Raw genomic sequence first — 22,343 nt, 5'->3', positions numbered from 1 at the left:
GAAGTGTTTAAATTGGTCATAAAAAATGTCTATTTCATTATTAGAGCCATGTATAATGTTATAATTTCTTAATGTTCGCGGTACAGGGGAAAAATATCCTGTATTTGTGTGGTAGGCTTTAATATAGAAAATGTCTTTCATCCTCCTTGTTGATTTTCTTGATGGTATATTGATGTTAATTTGGGATAAAATGTTTGGTGTATCAACTGATGCATGTATAATTTTGTGTAGGAGCAGTACGTCAGAAAGTTTACGTCTGACCGTCAGTGAGTGTAGTTTATAGTGCAAAATTCGGTCATTATATGTTCCAAATTGACCAGATAAACCTTCACGATAAGAAATTACACGGGTTAGTTTCCTTTGTATGGATTCAATCCTATAATTATGAATCTCATAATTGGGAGACCAAATTGTTGATGCGTATTCGAGAATACTTCGCACAATTGATTTATATAATGTTAAAGTTAATTCTGTACTTTTAAAACAATTCGTGATTCTTAGCGTTAATCCTAATACTTGTGATGCACTTTTTGAAATTTTATCTACATGTTTATTGAAGCTAAGTGACGAGTCAAATGTCACGCCTAAGTCTTTGATTGAAGTTGTGTTTTGTAAAGGGATATTGTTAATGTGATATGTGTTTGAGAATTTATTAATGTTCTTTGTGAATGAAATTACGGCACATTTGTTTTCATTAAAATATAAATCATTTAGTGTGCACCATTCATGAAGTGATGATAAGTCTTTTTGCAAATCGGTGCAATCTTCTAATGATGTAATTTTTTTGTACAACTTAGGAAGGTAAGATTTTTATCCTTGGTAAAATATGGGAAAACGAAGAGAGTCTTTAAGTTTCTGATATATTAAAAGTAAAGTCCTATACTTATTTGCACACTGGTAAAATAGGGTTTGATATGACAAAATTCGTGCAATATCTAAGAAAAGATTAAAGGACGATGCAACATAGTAAGATCTGAGGAAACCGAATTAATTAAGTTATTATTAAATGACTGCTTCTGCTAACTGTAAGTCGTGTGCATCATCTCTATACGTTTTATCCGAAGAATTGTTTGTCAAACACCTCGAGCTTCTCGGCTGCGGCGATTTAGGAAACAAAAGTGTTGTTAGAAATGGCGCATTGTTCATCGGTTCAACTGACATTTCCAGCAAACTCGATAACAGCCCACTGTTTTCTGTTTTTACACGACAGAAGAAGGCATCAGACAATGGTCTATTATGTCAACAGCTGAACAATGCAAACATAACCAGTTGTTGGAACTTCAATCCCAGTAGTTACCTCTACCGCTAGCTACCTCTCTTCTCCTGGGAACTCCGTGTCAAATAATTATAACAGATATCAAACCAGACCCAACGCAGTGTAGACATGGATTTGTTGCTGCATAACGCCCTACGATGGCTTATCGACACTCATGTATCGCGAACAAATGCATCTAGAAATTGAAACAGCCATTAAATGAATAATGATGGCGCCACGATGAGTACGGCCTCATCAGTATTTAATATAATGATGAGAGAAACATTAAATTTATTTGACGTAATTTAATTATATTTCACGTCAAGTGTAACTTTACAAGAAACACAGTGAAATTCCTGGCGTTGCCCGGGTTTTGGGCAAAGTTTATCAAAATCAGAAAATGTAACAGTAATTTTCCAGGAGATGTGAGGATTTAACAAAAGATGGGAAAGAGGAATGTGTGGGAGTATCTCGCTATTCAGATTTGTCTGGTCAATAAATATGGAAAAAGACATTTTAAGCATCATTTCACTTAGTGAGTCTATCCTCCACTCTGGAATAATAAGAAATAGCACCAAAAACGTTGTAATCGCCTCATCGCTTCGATAGCCTATTAGGAGAAAAAATGTCACCAACGAACCTTTTTTTGTGAAACATGATATGAGTAAAAATTTTGCTTGATCAAAATTAAAGCCAAGGTACGATTAATTAATGATTTGTAAATTCCAGATAATATTAAATTATTAGAATAAACAAGTCAACTGGGAAACATACAAAGCAGAACAAATAACAAAAGAACAAGAAACAAACAACAAGAAAACGAAACCCAAAGAAGTAAACACAGACATGGAATTGTTGCTTAAGAAACACGTCCCATGATAGCTTGTGAAGAAACCTGAACAGATGCACGTAGAAATTGAATCAGTCATTAAGAACAACTATGGTATTATGGTGAAGATAGTATCAAATTAAGTGTATGAACTTCAGTGCGCATCTGTTATTATTCATTATAAAAGCTACCCGTGCGCCAGGAATATAAAGTGCCACTTATACAAATCTGGTCGTAGATCCAATGATACTTGTTGTAGTATGCTTTATCTATGCGCTCAAATTTAATCTGAGCAAAGTTGAAAATTCTGTGACAATGAAGAAAGAAATAAATCAAGTTATGATAATATCACTTAGCGAAGATCAGTTTGCGAATGACATGTAACACAAACCACTTAGTGCCAGTTAAGCTGAGCACATCAATCGCAAATCATTTTGGAAGGTCGCTTAATTTGTAAAAAATATAATAAGATTTGTCAGGGTGTTGCAGATCGATCAAATTAGCATATTATAAATAAGAAAAAGTAGGTGGTTAGGCCTATTATATAATATTTTTGCAAAATTACTTGATCGAATTGCTTTTACTATTTGCTATCTATTTATTGTGTGAAACGTTTTTCAAATGTGTTAATGAGCAGGTAGAATAGGATCCTCCGATACGTATACTACACTTAGAACAGAATAATGAAAATACAAAGCGAACTCCTTGGAGAACAGTTTTACCTAACAGTTTTACTAAAGACGGGTTGTTTCAGAGAATTTGAACAATTCTTCAAATTTAAAAGTTTATTTGCGACTTCTGTGAATGTTCCATTCAAGTTTTGTTATTATTTCAGTACTGTCAAGTAACTGGCCTATAATGATATATTAATAGAACTTGAATAAGACATTCACAGAACTCGCAAATTTGTGTACTTACTTATATTTTTTTTTCGTAGCAAGTTTTTTTTCAATATAGGCTAGTAGTTTGACAGAGCTGAAATATTCATAGAACTGGAAAAAATATTTCACAGAACTTGAAAATTAACTTTGAAATTTGAAGAATTGTTGAAATTCTCCGAAACAATCCGTCCAGTATTCCCATCCCAGTTATCTCTTCTATTCCAGAAATGAAATTTGTAGTCATTCGTAGTGTAATTTGGGATAATAGTCACACAAAGGATCAGTAATACATCGTTTGGGGATCGGTAAAAGAAAAAACTTATACAAAAACCTTTGTTTTTGAATAAGTTTTTTGAATACATAAGACATTTGATTTTAATTTGAATAAGCTTCTAAATTCTAAAAGCTTAACGCAATAACTGAAATCATAAAACAGCTCAAAAGATAGGATCTCTGAGCACAATCGCCCCAACGCTGATTGGCATGGCGGGCTTCTGCTGGGTAGACCGCGTACTCTGACACTTCTGGGAAAAGATTAGCTCGTCGCTGGTCGAAACTTTCTGTTAAGTATGCATGAGAGACTCGAAAATAAAACTCTTATCAAAATATTAGTACTTTTATTTAAATGTTTGACATTAATTTCAAACGGGCTTTGGTCTTCTCTACAAATCTGTGGTGTACTTTTGCTACCATAATAATATCGTCAGAATGTAATATTACAGCAATAAGCAGGATGGTGCATTGTGATGAGCTCAAGCTCGTTAGGAGAGCATTTTGTATAAATAGTTTCCTTCTGATTTTAAGTTATCAAGTGGCGTCAATATTTTGGGCACATAATGAGAGGCGTCAAATGGGGGAGTTTTCAACTGACAGAACAAGGGAGGATTGATGGAAAGGGTCGTAAAAAACCTTTGAAAATACACGACGAGGTACGAGAGTAATTGTTGCTGCAGTCTGTAAAGTAAAAATGAACGGATGGCACCAGAGGAAGAATAATGGCAGTTGGCTTTATTGCAGCTAAGCAATTAATACAATCATGACAATTGTGCAATTCATTTTAGGCGAAATCAAAGATCTTGGTATTTAGATTTCAACATGGATTTCTAAGAATATGGGTACAATACGTTAAAAACTCATCAGCAATATAGTATGACGTTATGACTCAACCAGATACATTAATAAGACTTGATCCATCAAAAGTTTCAATCAACATAGTCATTGTTGATGGAGTCAAACTGATACACTAGGGCAGTATGTACTATTGTTACAAATACCCTATTTTATAAATTGTAATAGTACGTTTATAATGTACATAAGATATCGAAATATGTCCTGGTGTATGTAAGAGGATACTGAGATAAGCATTAATGATACGGCACACCGCGTGCAAACTGCAAACCTGTCAAGACACGACACCCGTGACCTCAACGGTATTGGTATACATCTGGTCGGGTTGGCTAATAATTAACGTCATCTGGAAACTGGATCATTTAGTATTGCTAGTGGGATCACTTCAAGCCCTACAACAAACTAAATAGTATACGAGTTTAAATGTATCTGTAGTCAAGTCCCGGAGACAAGCAAACGGTGTCTTGGGATTAAGATAAAATAAGAGACATGTTTCTAGAAATATAAAGTATATTATTCATTGGAAAATCTTGATATCTGTAAAACCTAGTGAGATTAATATTTGTATGGAAAGCAATCCAGCCAGTGAGACTACCGCATTCACAGTTGAGTGATGTTTTTTCAAAACTCAACTAAATGCTTATCCAGTTTCACGTATTCCGAAAGCTTTACTTTTGTGCGTTTAAACTGTATATCTATGTATGTATGTATATCTGGCCATGGCCTATTTTAGCATATCGCTCACCATACATTCCCATTGGTAGTGTATAGCGAGCGATATGCTGAACGAAAAGTAACATGTTTTTCTCATTATGGAGACAATTAATGGTTATACAACGGAAATAATAGCCCTTTCGAGTAAAAAGTTGCTCGTAAGTACATAAAATAAAAAGTCTGATCGATGTTCAAGTAGAAATGTCAATAGATAATATTGCTACATGACTCATCGTCCAATTGCCACCACTTAATTTAACCAAGAGGGGATAAAAGCTGTACACCCAGAAAAAACTTGACTAGATGAATAATTGAATTAAAATATAACATTTTAAATCGGATTAAGCTATTAGACGCATGGTCGTCAACAAGCTCATTAATGAGATTGCTTAACTTCCAATAACCATGTTTGTAGTAGAACGTATACGTACACTATGCAGGTAAATCGTATTAACCCACAACTGTCTTTCTATGCCCGTAATACATCAGTATTTAGATGCCGTATGAATGGTACCACGGTCAGTCAACGGGTCACAAACAAGTAGGTATTAGGAGCACTTAATAAAGCCAGAAAGATTCTGAAAAGTAAAGAAAAAAACAATCTAATATGGTCGGCCGCAGCAAGGGCTGACGTAAGACAATCGACAAATTATGTTTATTATAATTATCCTGCTTCTCACAGATTTTGCGTGGAAACCAAAAAGACAGAAAATACAGAATTTCGGGTGTTTTTAATTAAATGAACGTAGAAATGGAAGAAAACAATGTAATACTATAGATGAACCCTATAAACGGCCGATAAGTGAGACATGTGTGGTATTTAGCAAGCCAAATTATACCGCAATTATTTGCATGAAAACGAAAATAACAGAATGTCGATTGTTTCTAATTAAATGCCCGGCAAAATTGAAGAAAGTAAAAAATAGTTTGATTTAGGAATGGTTACTGTTCGGTTTCATTATTGAACTAATCAAGCTACATCATACGATTCAAGGTTCATCTGTTATGGAGGCAACAAGTTCTACATTCCGAAATTGGTCATGCAAAGAGGAGTAGAATGACGAAAGGGTGTAGGACGAAGGATATTTTTGTGGCTGAGAAACAACCGCCTGTGGACGTGAACGGTGTTCAAGGTGTGGAGATACTGTTCCGGTTGGCTAAGGGCGGGAAAACATTGACAGGATGGTCGCACACATTCTTAAAGGAGAAGGTTCTTGTCTTTATCGTGGGAAATTGTTCAAGATTATGAATTGCTAGTCTTAAAAGTTGACTCGTAACAATGGAATGCTTTCTCGGTACCACGAATAAATTATTTGCCTTTTGCATACCTTAAGAGTAATCAGAACATTTGAGACAAGATAATAAACATAATTATGTCTATTTTAGCGATGACTTGCCTCCAAGTGAGATGTTTTAATACAAAGTTCCCACCTAAGTGATGATAAACGTATAAAGATGAATTTCACATCTTATCACTGTTATCTTGAAAAGATTAAAATAAATATTATTAGGTTTATAACCTGTTGATAAAAGAATCTTACAACTATATAGTTGAAATTTAAAATAAAATTGTTGTTACCGAGAAGTATAGCAATCTTGAAATAAGTGTAGGTATAGTTGGGAATTTTGACAAACATCATAAGAATTTGAAACAGTTTACAAAATTCTAAAGATCCTTTGTTCAAATTGAGAAACTTTAACATTTAAGATAGTGATAATAATAACACATGGTACCACACACAATTCAAAAACCATCAAAATAGAGAAAAAAGGTAATCAATTTTTTTCTTAATCTGAACGGAAATTCATCTTGTTTACAAAATACTTGACTTGTTAGAATAAATTTCTAAAATTAGGATCACCTTTGGACGTTCATGCTTGAAATGCCTTTGTCGAATTAATAGGAAAATTATTCAGGAAAAAAGAATACTATTCCGTCGTTTGTTGATTTCTCGTCAACAATTTACGAGAATTTCGACATCATTAGATTAACCTCCATTCATTTATTTATGGAATTAGAAGGATATTTTAAAGTCCTATCTTAAGCCAAACTCAACGGTCTGACATAGAAATTTCTAGCATTAACAGCTAGAACTATTTTATTATTATCTCTTTCAGTGAATAAAAGTTTATTTGTGACCATTAACGGACAAAATTCAAAGTAAGTCATAATATCATATTACTCCTCGGTTAACTGTACCCAGTGGTTAGTTGAGGCACATTGAAATCTCGTCCGTATTCGTCTCGGGTATCACATATTATTAAAACTGCATCTCGGCGGCTTATTATAAATTAAAAATAACGGTAATGGTAAACTGACCGTTAAGAGGAGAGGTAATTCCCGAGACAGAACCTTTTATAGGTAAAATTGAGAATTCAGCACCAATGCGTTCTCATGATCTCTTGGTAAAAGCAACTTTTTTTTCTCTTAATTTTTTATATGATTGTATGGCATCTCAATTTTGGGTAATATTTTGAGTGAGGGAAAGGGAATTGGAAGTTTGAGAACAATCTGGCTAATCAGGCTTGGTGGAATTGCAAAATGGAAAGACAGATCATAGTTATAAAACGTGACAAGTTCCAACGCTCATGAACCAATGGCATCTTCAATTTGGGGAATATGTACCTATTTAATAGGTAAGTGGGGATGGGAAGAAGATGCGATGATGGTTGGGAAGATTATCAGGCCATTAAGGTCAATTTAAGTAAAACGTTTATATACTGAATATGACATATGTGTATATAGCGTCCACCATAGACATATGAATATTAGTAGACCTGCCCTAAGTGATTAAAAGCGTATTATCCCCACTCCCCATACCGGTTCCATTGAGCCGGCTGGGCTCGCATATGGCCTCAAGTGAAATTTGAAAACGTGACGTCATCATTCTTGTGCGAACTATGGTCGAGGCATCATCGGTTCATTTTACAAAATAACACGGCAAAATGTTGACTTGTACTATGAAAACTTGTAAAAATAGATTTGAAAAAGAGAATAAACCCAATTGTCGTATTACATTCCATATATAAGCATTATTTTACTTTATTTTAAGCATATTCACATCGTATAATATAGATCAGTTTTAGAAACATATACTATCACATCGAGAAACGTCTGGACGCGAAACACAAAGCTGGTTGGTTGCTGGGAAGTAAATTATGAACATTTATAAAAGTGTCTTAACTAAATACTTAAACGAAATATTCGACTCTGAAAATGGAACCGAATTTTTTTGCCGAATTTGGACTTCGCAAATTTGTTCATAACGTGGCGAGTAATTTGCGCTCCCATGTAAAAATGTCTATTCATTCTAAAGCAGATTTTACTTTTAAGAAGTAAATGGTGATATTATAATGCGAGATGCCTATTTACTGTCAGATTGATTTATTGACGAATCACAGTCAGCCTTACTCCCTTCGTTCTTCAACAGTTGATTTTACCCCTCGCCATTATCTTCTCGTCTATTAATTCCTATGTCTGTGGCGTCCACATATTCGGGAACGTTGTGGTGCTGAATGAAATTGATAGGATGTGAAAGAGATAGGAAGGAGATAGGGAAAACGAAGTTTGATGATATTCAGATCTGGCATCTAGGTACTAATCAAACACCAATTTAAAAGATAATTTAAACGATGTTTAGATGCTGAATGGTGAGTGGTATCCCGAGTGCGATATTGAGAGTATCAACAACTCACTTTAAGCAAAAGTGAAACACTCTTCCTACACATTTTCAGCAAATTTTTCGATTTCAGACCATGCTGCTCTATTACGTAATAAAATCAAAACCAATTATTCCAGCCCACATCTCATGAAATATTCAAGTCATGGTTCCATGCACTTTAAAGCTTTTTGAAGTGCAAACCTTGCAAACTAAACAGATGTAACAATATTGGCATGACCAAGAAAAAGTAACTTTCATTTAATTGATGGTAAATATTGTGGTGGGAGCGGAATGTAAACAGAAAGTTCACCCTTTGAATGCAAAATTGTGCTAGAATCCAGAGAAGTTGCTTGCTTGCATAATGCATACTGATGCATACATTCTGGCTTTAAGAAGTACATAACAGCGATAGTAAAAGCATTTCAAAATAGTTGAGTACTCGTTTTTAAAAAAAAATCAGGTACTGAGATGTGAATATCGGCACAAAATACAAATTCATTTGAATAAAAAAATTGATAACGATTTTTTGAACAGGATGCAACTAAACAATACAATTCTGACAAAAAGAAAATTGAATAATATATATCACTTTTTACAAGTCTTGGAAATATACAATCCCACGATAATATCTTGGGATTGTATGTTTCCAGGCGGTTTGGGGTTAAGCAGTAATGATAAATTAATTATTTGTTCATTATGTATCATGATCCTACCATTAGATCAAGGTTTCCTAGTATGTATTACTTTGACAATTATACTACGGTTTCAAACTACGATTCTGTTATAAATAGATTACATACCATTGGTAACTCTTATGCTATGTTAGCAGAGGTTTTCAATACGCCTCTATTGATGTATAAAGCTGTACTAATTAAACATTTTAGCATTGCGTATTTTAACGAGGGCACTGCATAACGGGTATTTGATTTGTTATTCTTTGTTCTTTTCTTTCGTTAACTTTGTTAAATGTATATTCATTTGTCTTGCTTACTTATAAAATCTTAAAGTTTTTCTTTTCTTTCTTCTTTATGTATTGTACTTTACTTTCAATAGCTATCATGTATGTAAATGGCATTTTGCCGATAATATTTATAAAAAAATGAGCTGACTTCGGACACACGTACACACAAATCAACACACTCTCAGTTTATCACTTCGTGGCTTGTAAATGTAAGTAAAATGTAAAGTACATGAGAATATATTATGTACTAGCTGTCGTTCGTATACCAAAAGCCCAATAGTTTTCAAAGCTGTAGATTTTACGAAACGTAATTTTGTGCAATCCAACTATTTTGTTTTGAATTGTAATTGTTCACTTTTTTACCAGTGGCGGCCGGTGGTCAAAATATGTGGGGGTTCACCGGATTACAACATTAAGTCATAAAATAAATTAAATAAAGGTACCTATTTATAAAGAAGTTCTATTCTCTGCTCCTTTTGTTTAGTGAAGACCTCTATCAATGTTTAACACTGATAGTGCGATCAGTCTGTCCTGGCTCAACGTGTTTAAAAAAGATTTTATTATTTTTAACGTTGAGAAACATCTTTAGCTTTCAACTGAGGTCATTCCAAAGGTCATGAATGGTGCACAAAAGTTTTAGTAATTTCACAGTCTCGGGAAAGTCTTCTAATAAACAAGTAGATACTATAAAAAAAGTTGTTAAATTGATAAAGCGCCGTTAGCTTTTGAAAATTTTTTAGTAAATTGCACCGAGTTCACCTTTTACTGAACTTTATTTAGGAAGTCATACGTTTTAAGCGTCACATTAAAATCATGTTCTGGGAAATTTGACCTGTATCGATTTTCATTAAATAGCTCATTACGGTGTTTAACATAGGCATGGTAGACTGAATCCAATTGCATTCTGATGTCAACTTTTCCTAAAACCTTTAAGCTCAAAACTTTTTGTAAATGTAAATGACAAGAATTATGTTTTTTGATTTTTTCAGAAAGGTGAGTTACATCAGTAACACCGCTGATTGTCTAAACTGAATCAATATCGTAAATTAAACACGTAAAACAAAATAAACTATTCAATTGATCACATCCACAGAGCTACGAAACTTTGTTATACCTACATTGTTTTGTTAAATGATCGAGTAAACTTCTTCGATCCAGATTTGCACTCTTGTTTTATTATCAGTTCAGGTTTTAGGTGGACCGGCATTTTTTTTTATTTTCACTTTGTTTTCAAATCTCGACCTATTATTTTTAATGTATTCCACATTCGAACTCATTCTTAATTTATACGTTGAACAAACACAAAAGTAATCATAAATTAGTATAACCTGCAATTGATATGCCTTATTAATAATTGATATACCTACAAGATCGATATAACCTGCAATTAAACTTCAAAACTTTCGCAGAGTAAGAAAAGTTTTAAATTCGACAGACAATGCCCGGCAAAGGCGAGTACCTACTGACTGAACTGATAATAAGTAATCTGACCATCACTCATCTCTTAATGACATGTTTTATCATGTATACTTGTATCGAAGAAGCGGAACATTCGCTGAAAAATAGCAGATGGTAAATTGAAACCACGATATCGACAATTATATCAAACATACGCGTTTTAGTTTAACTTTCTACTGAATAAACCGTTCCTTCTGATGTGGTGGTAAAACCCCGAACGCCGTCCTTGATATGCTATTATTTGCAAAGAATAGTACGAACTGGTATGTACCCACGCTTTCGACTGTTCCACAGAATATGCGACAAAGCAGTTAAATTTTGGATCGCAATCGAAAACGAACTGCTACGAACATAGGCACAAGTCAAAGTCGGTCTGCAAGTTAAGCGCGCTTAATAAGTAGGTACCTTTTGTATGAGATATTATAACCGAACCGAGTTTCGTATTGTGATTAGCCATGTCGGAAATCTTGTTGGTTGTTCGGCGCTCGGGAGCACATATTAGCTGGCCGCCACTGTTTTTTACTATCATGTCTAGTTTTCCTCAATACAACATTTTTATTATCTTCAACTTCTGTTTAGCAGGTAGAAACGATGAGACATAACGTAATCTTCATAAATAATGCAAAAAAGTAACCCACAAAGACGACGTGTTTTTGCCAGAAGCCAGAAAAAAACAGGCGACGATGTTACAAATAAAATCGCCTTATTTGGCGCTCGGGGTCCTGGTTATAAATAGCCATGACGTAGTCGCAACAAAAGACCTCCGAGACTGGGAACTGTCAAACTGCATAATATTATATTGAGTATGCGCACCCAACACAACACAACTGTGTTAGTGGAAGTGGGTGGAACGAGGGGGCGGGTGACGTTAAATAACAGGATTGCAAATCCGAAGAATCCTTTTCACAAAGTTTTAAGGCGGTATGAGACAGTGCCAATAAGAAAAAACGCACACCAATTAATGATAAAAGTGAAGCAAGGAAACATAATTGTGTGAAAAAAAGCAGTAATAAATTTCTAAAAAATCAATTCCGAAAAACTAAATTTTATTACTGTAATACTACATTTTAAAACATCTTATAAAACCAAAAAAAAAGTTTGAATGAGGATATAACCTTCCTACCCAGGAACTGGAGTAAACCGCGCTAACAACCTCGCCAAATGCCGATCGCGTAGGACCGACATTTATTTCTGCTGCAGAGTTTCAGTTCGATCGTATCTCGGGAAGTAGGTTAATTTTGGCTTACAAGATTTGCATTCATCATTCATTATCGAAAACAAAAGTGAAATTCTAATAAAATGTAATTTAATTTGTGGCATACCTTATAACAATAATAACTTATACATATTATTATAGGAACATGTACATTGGTTTGAAACCGCTTTATTTTTAATACATTGTTTTACCGGATTCGGAAGTGCCCTTCCCCTTACCTTCATCAGAAGAATATTAACGTTGGTAAATTACTAAAATTATATTAAAGACAGAGATCATAAATTAAGCCATTCGAGCATTTACAAATTATGTTGACTATGACTGTCCATCGTTCTAATTAGGTAAGAAAAGTAGAAATGTCAATATTAGATCGATGTACGCAACAATTACGAAGTCATAATAATAATTTTTGTATGAAACACTTACGATGTAACAAAAAATTATGTCTGTCTGTCTGTCAGTATTTTGTAATCCCATTGTTTTAATAGTCTCTTGGTTGAGCAGTATATTAAAAAATATATTTTTATTTATACTGAAGAAATAAATTAAAAAATGTGGGCCAGGAGTCCTAGAAGATAAAGCGGTCTGCATCACTTATTTAGGGTCACGAAGCGGCGCATCTTTGATACATCAGCTTGATGAAAGGGGAATGCAAATTACGAGCAGATGCATTAAAAACTGTACATTAACTGAATAGCGGTGATTGTTGGTTTTTGACCTTCATCAGAAATCAAGATGAAGACCAGAATTTCAAATTTATTGACTCACCGCCTCATATCAAATGATTCCTCGGCGTTATATCAGTATACAAATGTTTGACACACCCTAATAATTATGATCCTATTGTCTCCGGACAGTTGGAAATCATTGGGAATAAATTGGTATTCACATAAACATTCACAAAAAATATATATATAAGTATGTCAACTATGATTGATTATAATCGACAATTTATTGGTTTCGTACTCCTCACGTATAACAATCAACAATTTATTGGTTTCGTACTCCTCACGTATAACAATCAACAATTTATTGGTTTCGTACTTCTCACGTACTTACAGCACTGTGGAATATTACGTTGTAATCTATCTACTATATAAATAAAAATTTAAACGTTCGTTTGTTCAAAATCTTAAATCTCCGAAAGTTCTTCGTCGATTGCTTTGAAAAATTGACACAAAGTTGCATTCGAATACGCGTTTTTTTTATATACCTATATTATATAGATGTCGTCTGTGGCAGGTAAAAATATTTTTTTTAAACAGCACCATCTGTTGGACGTAAAAGCAAAACGCGCTATTGTTTATCTATCTGCACAGACCGACTGAGCCACAGCAACGCGTGGCGGGGTACATTTAGTAAATCCATACATTTTATCACTGAACTCCGGACTTAGATTCTACATTAGTCGAATGTCCATTTGTTACCTGGTTCTTGAAATTCAATTATTAAAAAATAAATCGAAAAATTATAAAAATCATAAAGGTATTCCACTAATAGCTCCGTTGTAACCTCTCACTCATTTTTATCATTAACGACGCATATTAAAGAAAGAGAGATTACAACAGAGCTCTCAGAGGTAAAAACATAGGTATGATTCTTGCAACGATGCCTGACTGATATCCAAATAGGCAATAAGTGGAGAATACAGAAACTATTTTTACGAAAACTAAACCAATCGAACCCGTTTTCTTTTCGTATGAAAAAAATCGCATTGGCGACTACTGTATTCAGTGCTTCACTAAATAAATTGCCTGTATTCACCTTTCTGTCAACGTACCTACACGGAAATAAATGAGTATTGCTAATTTAGTAATCTTCAAATAATTGGTAATCCGGTTAAAACGGGACTGCAGGCAACTTTTAGTAAATTCGTAATAATATCGGAACACGAGTTCATGCACCTGCGTTTTTCATAATAATATATAATGAAGAAATGCGAATATGTTAAGATTTTTATGAACACGTGTTCCGACATGAAAATTCATTTTTATTTACTAATAGTTTATCAGGAAACCTACCAATCATTCGTTAAAGGCCTACAATCCAGTTTTTAACCGGATAAAAAATAATTTGAAGAGTTCTTAATAAATTTGGAATATTTTTTGTCAGTATCTTTTCTCCGTGTAACTGTTGCCCCCGTGGCCACCATCGCCTCTAGGGAGATAATATCTCTAGAATTTAAAAATCACTGATTTCACATCTAGTGCAACAGTGTAAAAGTGCAGGCTGCACCTCTTGTATCATTCCTTCCCATGTATATATACCTACATGCACTCGTTCGACTGACCGAGTTTATTAAGTTTCTGCTTTCATCCTTTCGCTGCCAAGTGCATCAGAGATCTCTGGCAGAGGCGAGTACATACCACATGGACAATGGATGCAACGGACGTGAACTTTCACTTTGTCCGATTTTAAAGTTCATGGATACCCGTGAGACTGAATGAATAAATTAAAAGTGCGCCAATTCGCAGATTCCGTCATCACAAAGAAAGGTAGTCGATGCTTTGAATCCGGAATTCGTAATAGACGAGATTCTCAGATTCGAGTTCACTATCGTTCGTCAACTTGGTGCAGAGTTCAAAGAACTATTTACATTTCGTCGTTCACACAGACGCGCGACGCATTCAATTACCTCGCACCTGGTTCCCATAGTAATGTTTACAATAATAACAACAACATAATGCAATAATCTACAAGTGCTTATTATAGAGATTAGGAGTTAAAAATAGAAATAACACATTCCAGAAAGTGAGAAAGTGAAAACTAGGACTACTTAAATGAAATCGAAATGGTGTTGAATGTATTGGTATTGAACGACACATCACGAACGAAATTAGCAAGTAGATTGTTGAAAAACGAAAGGCTGGGTTGACAAGAGAACAACTCATCAAAAAATGTCGCAAATGAAAGAGATTATAATGACTAGATAAATAATTCACTAATCTTTAGCAAGTCAAAAAGTTACAGAATATACAATAAATTAGAAGATAGTCTGATGTCTAAAGTTAGATGTAAAAAATGTATCCGAAAGCAATACTGAAAAGTAGACAGGATGATACCCAACCGTTTTTAAACGATAACATAGCATACGAAGAACACAACGTTTGATACCAAAAAACACAATTTATAAAAAAAGTTTAAAAGCAATCCTTGATGGCCAATTCGTCGAAAATAATAATAATAATAGTCAATTTGCTTGATTTAAAAAATTAACTACCAATAATACTTTAAAGGGGAGAAGAATATTTTCAATTCAACGGTTCACTGAAACCTTCTTTCTTTAACTCTGATCGCGACACATAGGCTGTTTCGACTTTGTTATTTCCGTTTCATACATTCCACAAGATTAGTCAGAGGGGATATGCGGTGAGGATTCGGTGACATTCAAAAAATTGTTCATCGTCGTCTGGGGTTCAGATATTCAGGTAAAACATTCACAACAGTAAAAGGTGCTTTAAAAACGAAAGGAAACTTTATAGGTTATGAAGACAGGTTGAATCCTCATTATTAAACTTGCCAAGTTGAGGGAAATATTAAAAATACTTAAAGCACTTGATTTTGAAAACGACGCGACATATATTGAAAAAGACAATTCAAATAATTTTCTGTTTAAATATTAAATTATAGGTAGGCGGCAACTATTTTATCGCCTGTTGGTCTGCAATTGATATTGAGAACTTTCAATAGAAAACACATCAATTTTGAAGGAGTTGTAAAATTAGTAGCTTATTTGCAGCCTCCTGGAAGTTATTTGGGGCATAACGCCGTATTTTGCTTCCCACTCCTTTAGCCGACGTCAGTTAGTGAAAATCAGGTGAAAACAAAGATAAATTAATGTCAAGAGGAAACCGCCAAGATAAATAAAAGACATAATAAATTAACAATTATCGAAAAATACGGTATAATACAAGTAGAAAAAACCTACGATAAAATAAAATATGAAATGATTTTTTACTTTCGCAAGAAATTAGCTCTTCGAAATGCAGTTTTTTTAGTAAATACTACCCGGTTTCGCCCAAGCTTTAAGACTGATTTTCGAAAACTTTTTCTTACTAAAAAAATATATGTATGGAACAAACAATGTATTTTTTAAAGCTTGAGATTTTTATGATGCATATAATATAAAAGCCACTTAACTCAGGATGGAAATGGCATTGTGAGCTGAAAAAAATTGCGTTGATTTTGAAATGTCAGACAAAAAATCTGTACAAATTTCATGACGCTAGAGCTCACCGTTTGAGTGTTTTTTTGCTGCCTTAGATTTTCTGCTTTATAATAACATTTTTAAGACGTATTTTGGTTCAAGGTTCTAATGAGATAGATATGTGGTTATAAAAGCGAATTGATCTTAATCTGACCACTGGCCTTATTTAGTTATGAAAACAATTAGTTCTTTGAAGAAGACGGTCACCGTGTAATTATAGTCATTGCGATAGTTTGGTTTAGCTTGACCACAAGTGATTACAATGTATCCAGTGGCGTTCCAACGGCCCGGGCAGCTCGAATAAAACGAATAAATCGAAAAATCAACAATAAAAAATGGCTCAATCATTTCAACGGCCAAGACGTGTTGTAATCGCAGTATTTAATTGAAGCATCTAAGATATTTCTAAACGGTCAAATTTTCAAACCAAAGATTCTTGATTTTACATTACTACGTAGTGCTTCGCTTTAGGCTGGCCGCATACATACGTTTTCCGTATTCGATTTCCGAATTCGTTTTCCGTATTCGGAATTCCGTGAGACTAGCGCAAACGTTCGTTTTTTTTTCATTCGGAATGTATAAACATCAGTACCAGTGTTGCCAACAAGGGCGATATATCGCCATTTAGGCTACTCAGAGCGAGAATCGGCGCCGAAAAAATCTAAAAGGCGACTGGTCGCCAATTAAGCTACTTCAAAAACATCAATTTTAAACATGCCCCGAAATTCTCTAGCCACCCCCCCCCCCATGAAATTTATTTTTCTGGGGACAAATTTTATATTTTCTTGAAATTCTCTAGCCACCCTCCCCATGAATTTTTTTTTTTTATTTTCTGGGGACAAATTTTATTTTTTTGAAATTCTCTAGCCACCCCCCCCCACGAAATTTTTATTTTCACGTAAAAACATCAATTTTAAACATGTCCCACCTAACAGCAAATTCGGCTACTTTATGCTACCTTATGTATGAGAAACGGCGATATTAGGTCAAGATCCGTTGGCAACACTGAATTACGAACGGAAGTTTCCGTACGTTTGCGTCGGCACAAACAAACTGTATGCAATAGCTGCGTTCCACACGACGTCATTCGGTTTTTTCCATTCGGTTTCTCCGAACGCGCCGGCTCGCATTCGGAACGTACATAAGGAATTTGTTCCGTTCGGAACTAAAACAAACGTGTGCGGCAGTTAATGTATTTTCTACTGATTCCGTGCATTCGGATGTCCGAATACGGAAAACGAATTCGGAAATCGAATACGAAAAACGTATGTATGCGGCCAGCCTTAAGCCCACTTTGATATTATTTTGGCATATAAGGGTGCGTATAAACACACAAGCGGAACTGCTCAGCTGAAATACGACTTATGGGAAAGGAACGAAACAATCACAAATGGCGCTAAAAGCCACTTGCGGTTGCTTTGTTCCTTTATCGTAGTTCGTGGCTCTTGTGTCTATACGCAGCATAGTAAGAATCATGTTATAATTAATAAATTCACACACGAAGATGTGAGCTAACTTAAGATTAATAAATAAATAAATGTCCGTTGCAGTATTACACGTATCCACAGTCAAAAACATGTTTGCCCCGGGTACCGGGTGTTCATTGCGGCGCCACTGAATACAGTAACTATTTCATAGTATTTACACTGAGGTAATTAGACTAAATGAGCAGACTCTAAAAATACAAATTCTGCACCTACAAAGCAGATTATTTAAGAATTAAAGGGAGTCCAATTTATTTCACAAATCGTAATTATATGAAAAAAAAATCACAAAAGTTTTTGTAAATCAGAATAACAGATAAATTAATATGCACAAATAAATTAAAATCAGAATAACATAATTTATCTAGTGTAAAGTTCTTAATCTGTGACTCCCGTTATTTTTGTGCTTCGTAGTTAGATAACAGAAAGGAAATGAAGAACAAATAAAATAGACATTAATAATTTGAAATCAGCGCGACATAATTTATCTAGTGTAAAGTTTTCAATCTGTGACTCCCGTTATTTTATGCTTCGTAGTTAGATAACAGAAAAGAAAAGAACAACAGATAAAATATGGGTACATTAATAATTTGAAATCAGAACAATATAATTTCTCTAGTTTAAAGTTTTATAAGACTGGCACTATTTTTGCGCTTCGTAGGTAGACGCGGAAGGTTTGAACGTTTCTTGGACAGAAAGAAATTTAATTGTTTGTTTTTATAATGTATGTAAGTATATATTATGCAACGGGTATTATATTTATAAGAATATTTAAGGTTGTATTTCTTTCATTATTTTGCTTTGTTTTATGTGTTGTTTCTTGTGACAGCTGTAGTACCTCTGTAATACATTTTTGTGAGGTGTTCTACTTTTTTCTTTTTCACTATTTTATTTTCTGAAGTGTTTGAAACATGCTGTTAGCAAGCAACGCAGGTAGTGTGTTCGAATCAACTCTCGCTGCGATATAATTTTTTATGCATAGTAGAAGGAGTCGGGAGAAATGACACGCTCAAGTGAACCAGATACTAGAGACAGGCCATGTCAAGAGTCGAAAAAAACAGAAGAATATGTATGAATGTGAATGAAGCAAGAAGTGTGTGCCAAGACCGAGTTTTTGGCAGTCCGTCCTTTCTGCCCATCCCTTCGGGAAAACGGTGTGATTGTTAGTTAGTTTATTTATTTATTTGTGATTTTTTAAATAGATACATAGTTACCTTGCCCTAAAACAATCCTTATTACAATACATATGTTTTAGCAATTTAAGTTATAAGATTTTCAATGACTTTTATAAAACGGCAGAGCAAAAAAACTATTATCGCTTAAACGTTTTTAATTATATTATAGAAATATAATTAAGGAATTCGTGTCAGCTTACGGTCTGAGTTGGCATCATTTTAATAAAATTACTGTTTGGACCAGAAGACAAGAGAATAACAGAATATACTAAATCATAACAGTTGCGTCTCAGAGATTAATAATAATTACTACGCAAAACTATTAACTTGGCAATACAAGAAAGTTAAAGGAAGGTAGGTACATTAAAACAATAGTTTTTTTTTAACATTAATCATAACTATTTTCAGTTTGAACGTAATTTCCATTATGTGTTATGAAGCTGCGAAACTAACATTTAACTGTGAAAAAGTAAAACAAGACGCCATCTTCTCAATTCCATACTTTTAAATTAATAGTTAAATAAATAATAAAAACAAATATTTTAATAATTCATATAAAATACTAGTAGACCGTTTCTCGGGCGTCCCCGACTTCTTCTATCACTCAAACCACTCCCTAAACACTCCTGGCACTAATTAGAACAAACCTTTAAATTTTTAGCGATATCGGTCGACTACTTTTCGTGTTTTGCAAGCACAAACATACGCATGCTTGAAATTAAACAGGCGGAAATTAGTCTGGGTGTTTTCGTTGTTAAAATTTTATGGATAGGAAAAATGCTCCAACAGTTATCGCAATGAACGTTACATTTAAAAAAAATGCAACGTTCCAAAAAATGTTTTTTTTAAATGTACACAATGTTAATAGATTACACGACTTACTTTATTAATCAGTGATTCCCGACGTTATTTGAAGTAAATAATGTAGATGATATTTTGGTCTCCGGTGATTTCTTCGTTTAGAAATATATTTAAAAATATATATTTCTAAACAAAGAAATCATTTTTAAATATATTTCTAAACAAAGAAATCACCGGAGTCAGGAATTCTAAATAATGTCGGGAACAACCGTATATTATGTTCATTAAGGGTATAATTTGGGGTAAATATACAGAAAATAGGAACACGTTTAATACGCAAATTTGATTTTGAAAGCAATGAGTTAGATAATAATGAGAAATGAATATTTCAGCTAACGGAGATGGAGAATAATGTATTTTAATAGTCATTTAATTTCTATCATATTTTAATTTCTTTTTGACTTCACGCCATGTTTTGACATAATACTATTAAAATTTATTTTTTTAATGACATCCAAACTAATAATATATTTTAGGATAAACGGTTCAAATTTTAGCTTAAATAAGAAAAAAACTAACGTTAAAACTTTAACATCAATACCAATGGCCGACAAACATCGATTTTAATTTTAACAAAATAGCTATTATAATGCATTATTTACCAATTGCGGAAACTGAAATACTTATTCTCATTATTATCTTACTGGTACAAATTATTTTTAAAATAAAATGTGCTGGACTTCACTATAATAAATATTTATAACTACATATACACAGAACATTTATATAAAAAGTTGGGAAGATTGTATAAAGAACCCAACTAGATTACCCGAGAGATATTCGATCTTCAAAATTCTAAGTTAAATTCTAAAGGATTCCAGTCGGATTAAAATAAGAACGAAAAGCGGTTAACAATAGTTTTAAGCCTGTGTACTTCTTACAGGTATAAAATTATATAAAGAACTTTAACTTACCTTCAACCCGTAGGCACAAAGAGGTCACTAATTCAAAACAACGTTCGTATCACTTGAATAACCACAGAATAATTAATACAAGCTCGAAAAAAGAATACAATATTAAGTTAATAGTTAAACTGAAAGAAAAAAAAACATTTTAATAATTAATCCAATTAAATAACAGCAAATAAGTTCATTCAAATGTTTTCAAAGTTCACAAGTCGCACTTCTGTCAATTCTGACAGCTATTCGAAATTCAAATGCTTTTGCATTATTATTATTTTTGTTCGTTCGTTTGCGTTTTTTTTTTTAAATTATTATTCGACTGTTAAGTTTTGTAGTCTGTACATTATGGTGAGTAGGTACCGGCTATAGGCTGTTCGATAGTGAATCGCGCGACACCGTCGCCACTTCGACGATCGCACAAACACTGACTGTGAATACGAATACTGTGATTTACCCAAGGCACCTGAGGAACGTCGGGCCAGAACGCAGCCTACGCTATGCGTCACGTACCGAAGGCCCCCAAACATAGATAGCATGCATTATAATAATAATAATTATCCAACAGTATGCAGAAATTTTTATTGATGATGTTGGTATTTAAAAGAGCACGTACTTTGTACGGAACGTGACTTATTTAAACTGGAGCTCTGTTTAAGTATCTAAACGTGATATTTATGTCACGAATTCTTCGAATTCTATGACGGTTAGTCGGTTTTAGTGATAAAAAAACCTGCTAATAATCTTTGAAATAATTTTTTTTTAAACACTGTAGTGATCAATCAGTAGGTAGTATGGAGGTTGATATGACGTTTTAACGTTATTAATTCTATGTTGTAATACCAATCTCCACCTAAATTGGAATTTTAATACATTTTTTTAATGCTTAAAAAGGTTTGATTAACTATGTTAATCCATTTGTTATTATACGCTGCGGTGCGAATCAATCATTTAATCGTTTTATTTCTTTGAGTCTTCCGACGTTCCCGAATTTTTTAATGAGAACAAGTTTTGAAATTTTCAGAGAAATTGGTGTAGTGGTTTTTGAGTAGTAGCCTATAAAGCCACAGGCATGTTGCCTTTTAATTAATAAAAATAAAACATTTATTTTGTGCAAAACCACGAGTTTTAAATAAGTTTATTTACCCACCGGTTTCGCTTTGCTAAAGCATCATCATAATACAAATTAATACTAGTATTTAAGTCAGTAAACAAATTAATTACAAACTCGTGGTTTTACACAAAATAAGTGTTTTATTTTTATTAAATATGGCAAGCCACAAAGTGATTGCTTTCTACAGTAATATGAGTTGTATTTATGTAGAAGAAGAACTTTAAAATTATTTTGAGACAGCCAGTAGATGTCCAGAAGTTTGAAGTTCCACTATCTCTGCCGAGTCCGTGGATATATGTCGTGGTAGGTTACCAAGATAAAACTAAAATATTTATATTTTGCGTGGTTTGCGTGAAATTAATATCAAAGTTTGAAATTGAGTCCTGCAAATTAAACTTTTAAAAAAGGTTTTTGATATTAATTTCGTTCGGGAAGATTCCAGATTCATTTTATACATACATTTGAGTTCTGCTTAAAGGCTAACCAAAGCATTTAGAAT

General features: G+C 33.6%; 1 protein-coding gene across 3 annotated transcripts in view; it reads right to left on the bottom strand.

Moving 5' to 3' along the window:
* LOC149420619 (uncharacterized) overlaps nucleotides 1-21,149 on the bottom strand; it is a 118,178-nt gene extending 97,029 nt beyond the window's left edge. Inside the window, exons 1-2 of one of the 3 annotated variants that reach the window (XM_089636839.1) lie at nucleotides 21,094-21,149; nucleotides 20,746-20,864 (exon numbers count right to left, since the gene is read on the bottom strand). The gene's annotated coding sequence lies outside the window, so the exon portion shown is untranslated. Of the gene's footprint in view, nucleotides 1-20,745 lie in introns of all 3 variants that reach the window. The other 2 variants (XM_089636840.1, XM_089636841.1) reach the window with 2 other exon arrangements.
* Nucleotides 21,150-22,343: the final 1,194 nt, after the last annotated feature.

The sequence above is a fragment of the Hesperophylax consimilis genome, chromosome 10, assembly GCF_061612785.1.
Source record: "Hesperophylax consimilis isolate HC1 chromosome 10, BYU_Hcon_1.0, whole genome shotgun sequence".
NCBI lineage: Eukaryota > Metazoa > Arthropoda > Insecta > Trichoptera > Limnephilidae > Hesperophylax > Hesperophylax consimilis.
This window is presented reverse-complemented; position numbering and strand designations above follow the sequence as displayed.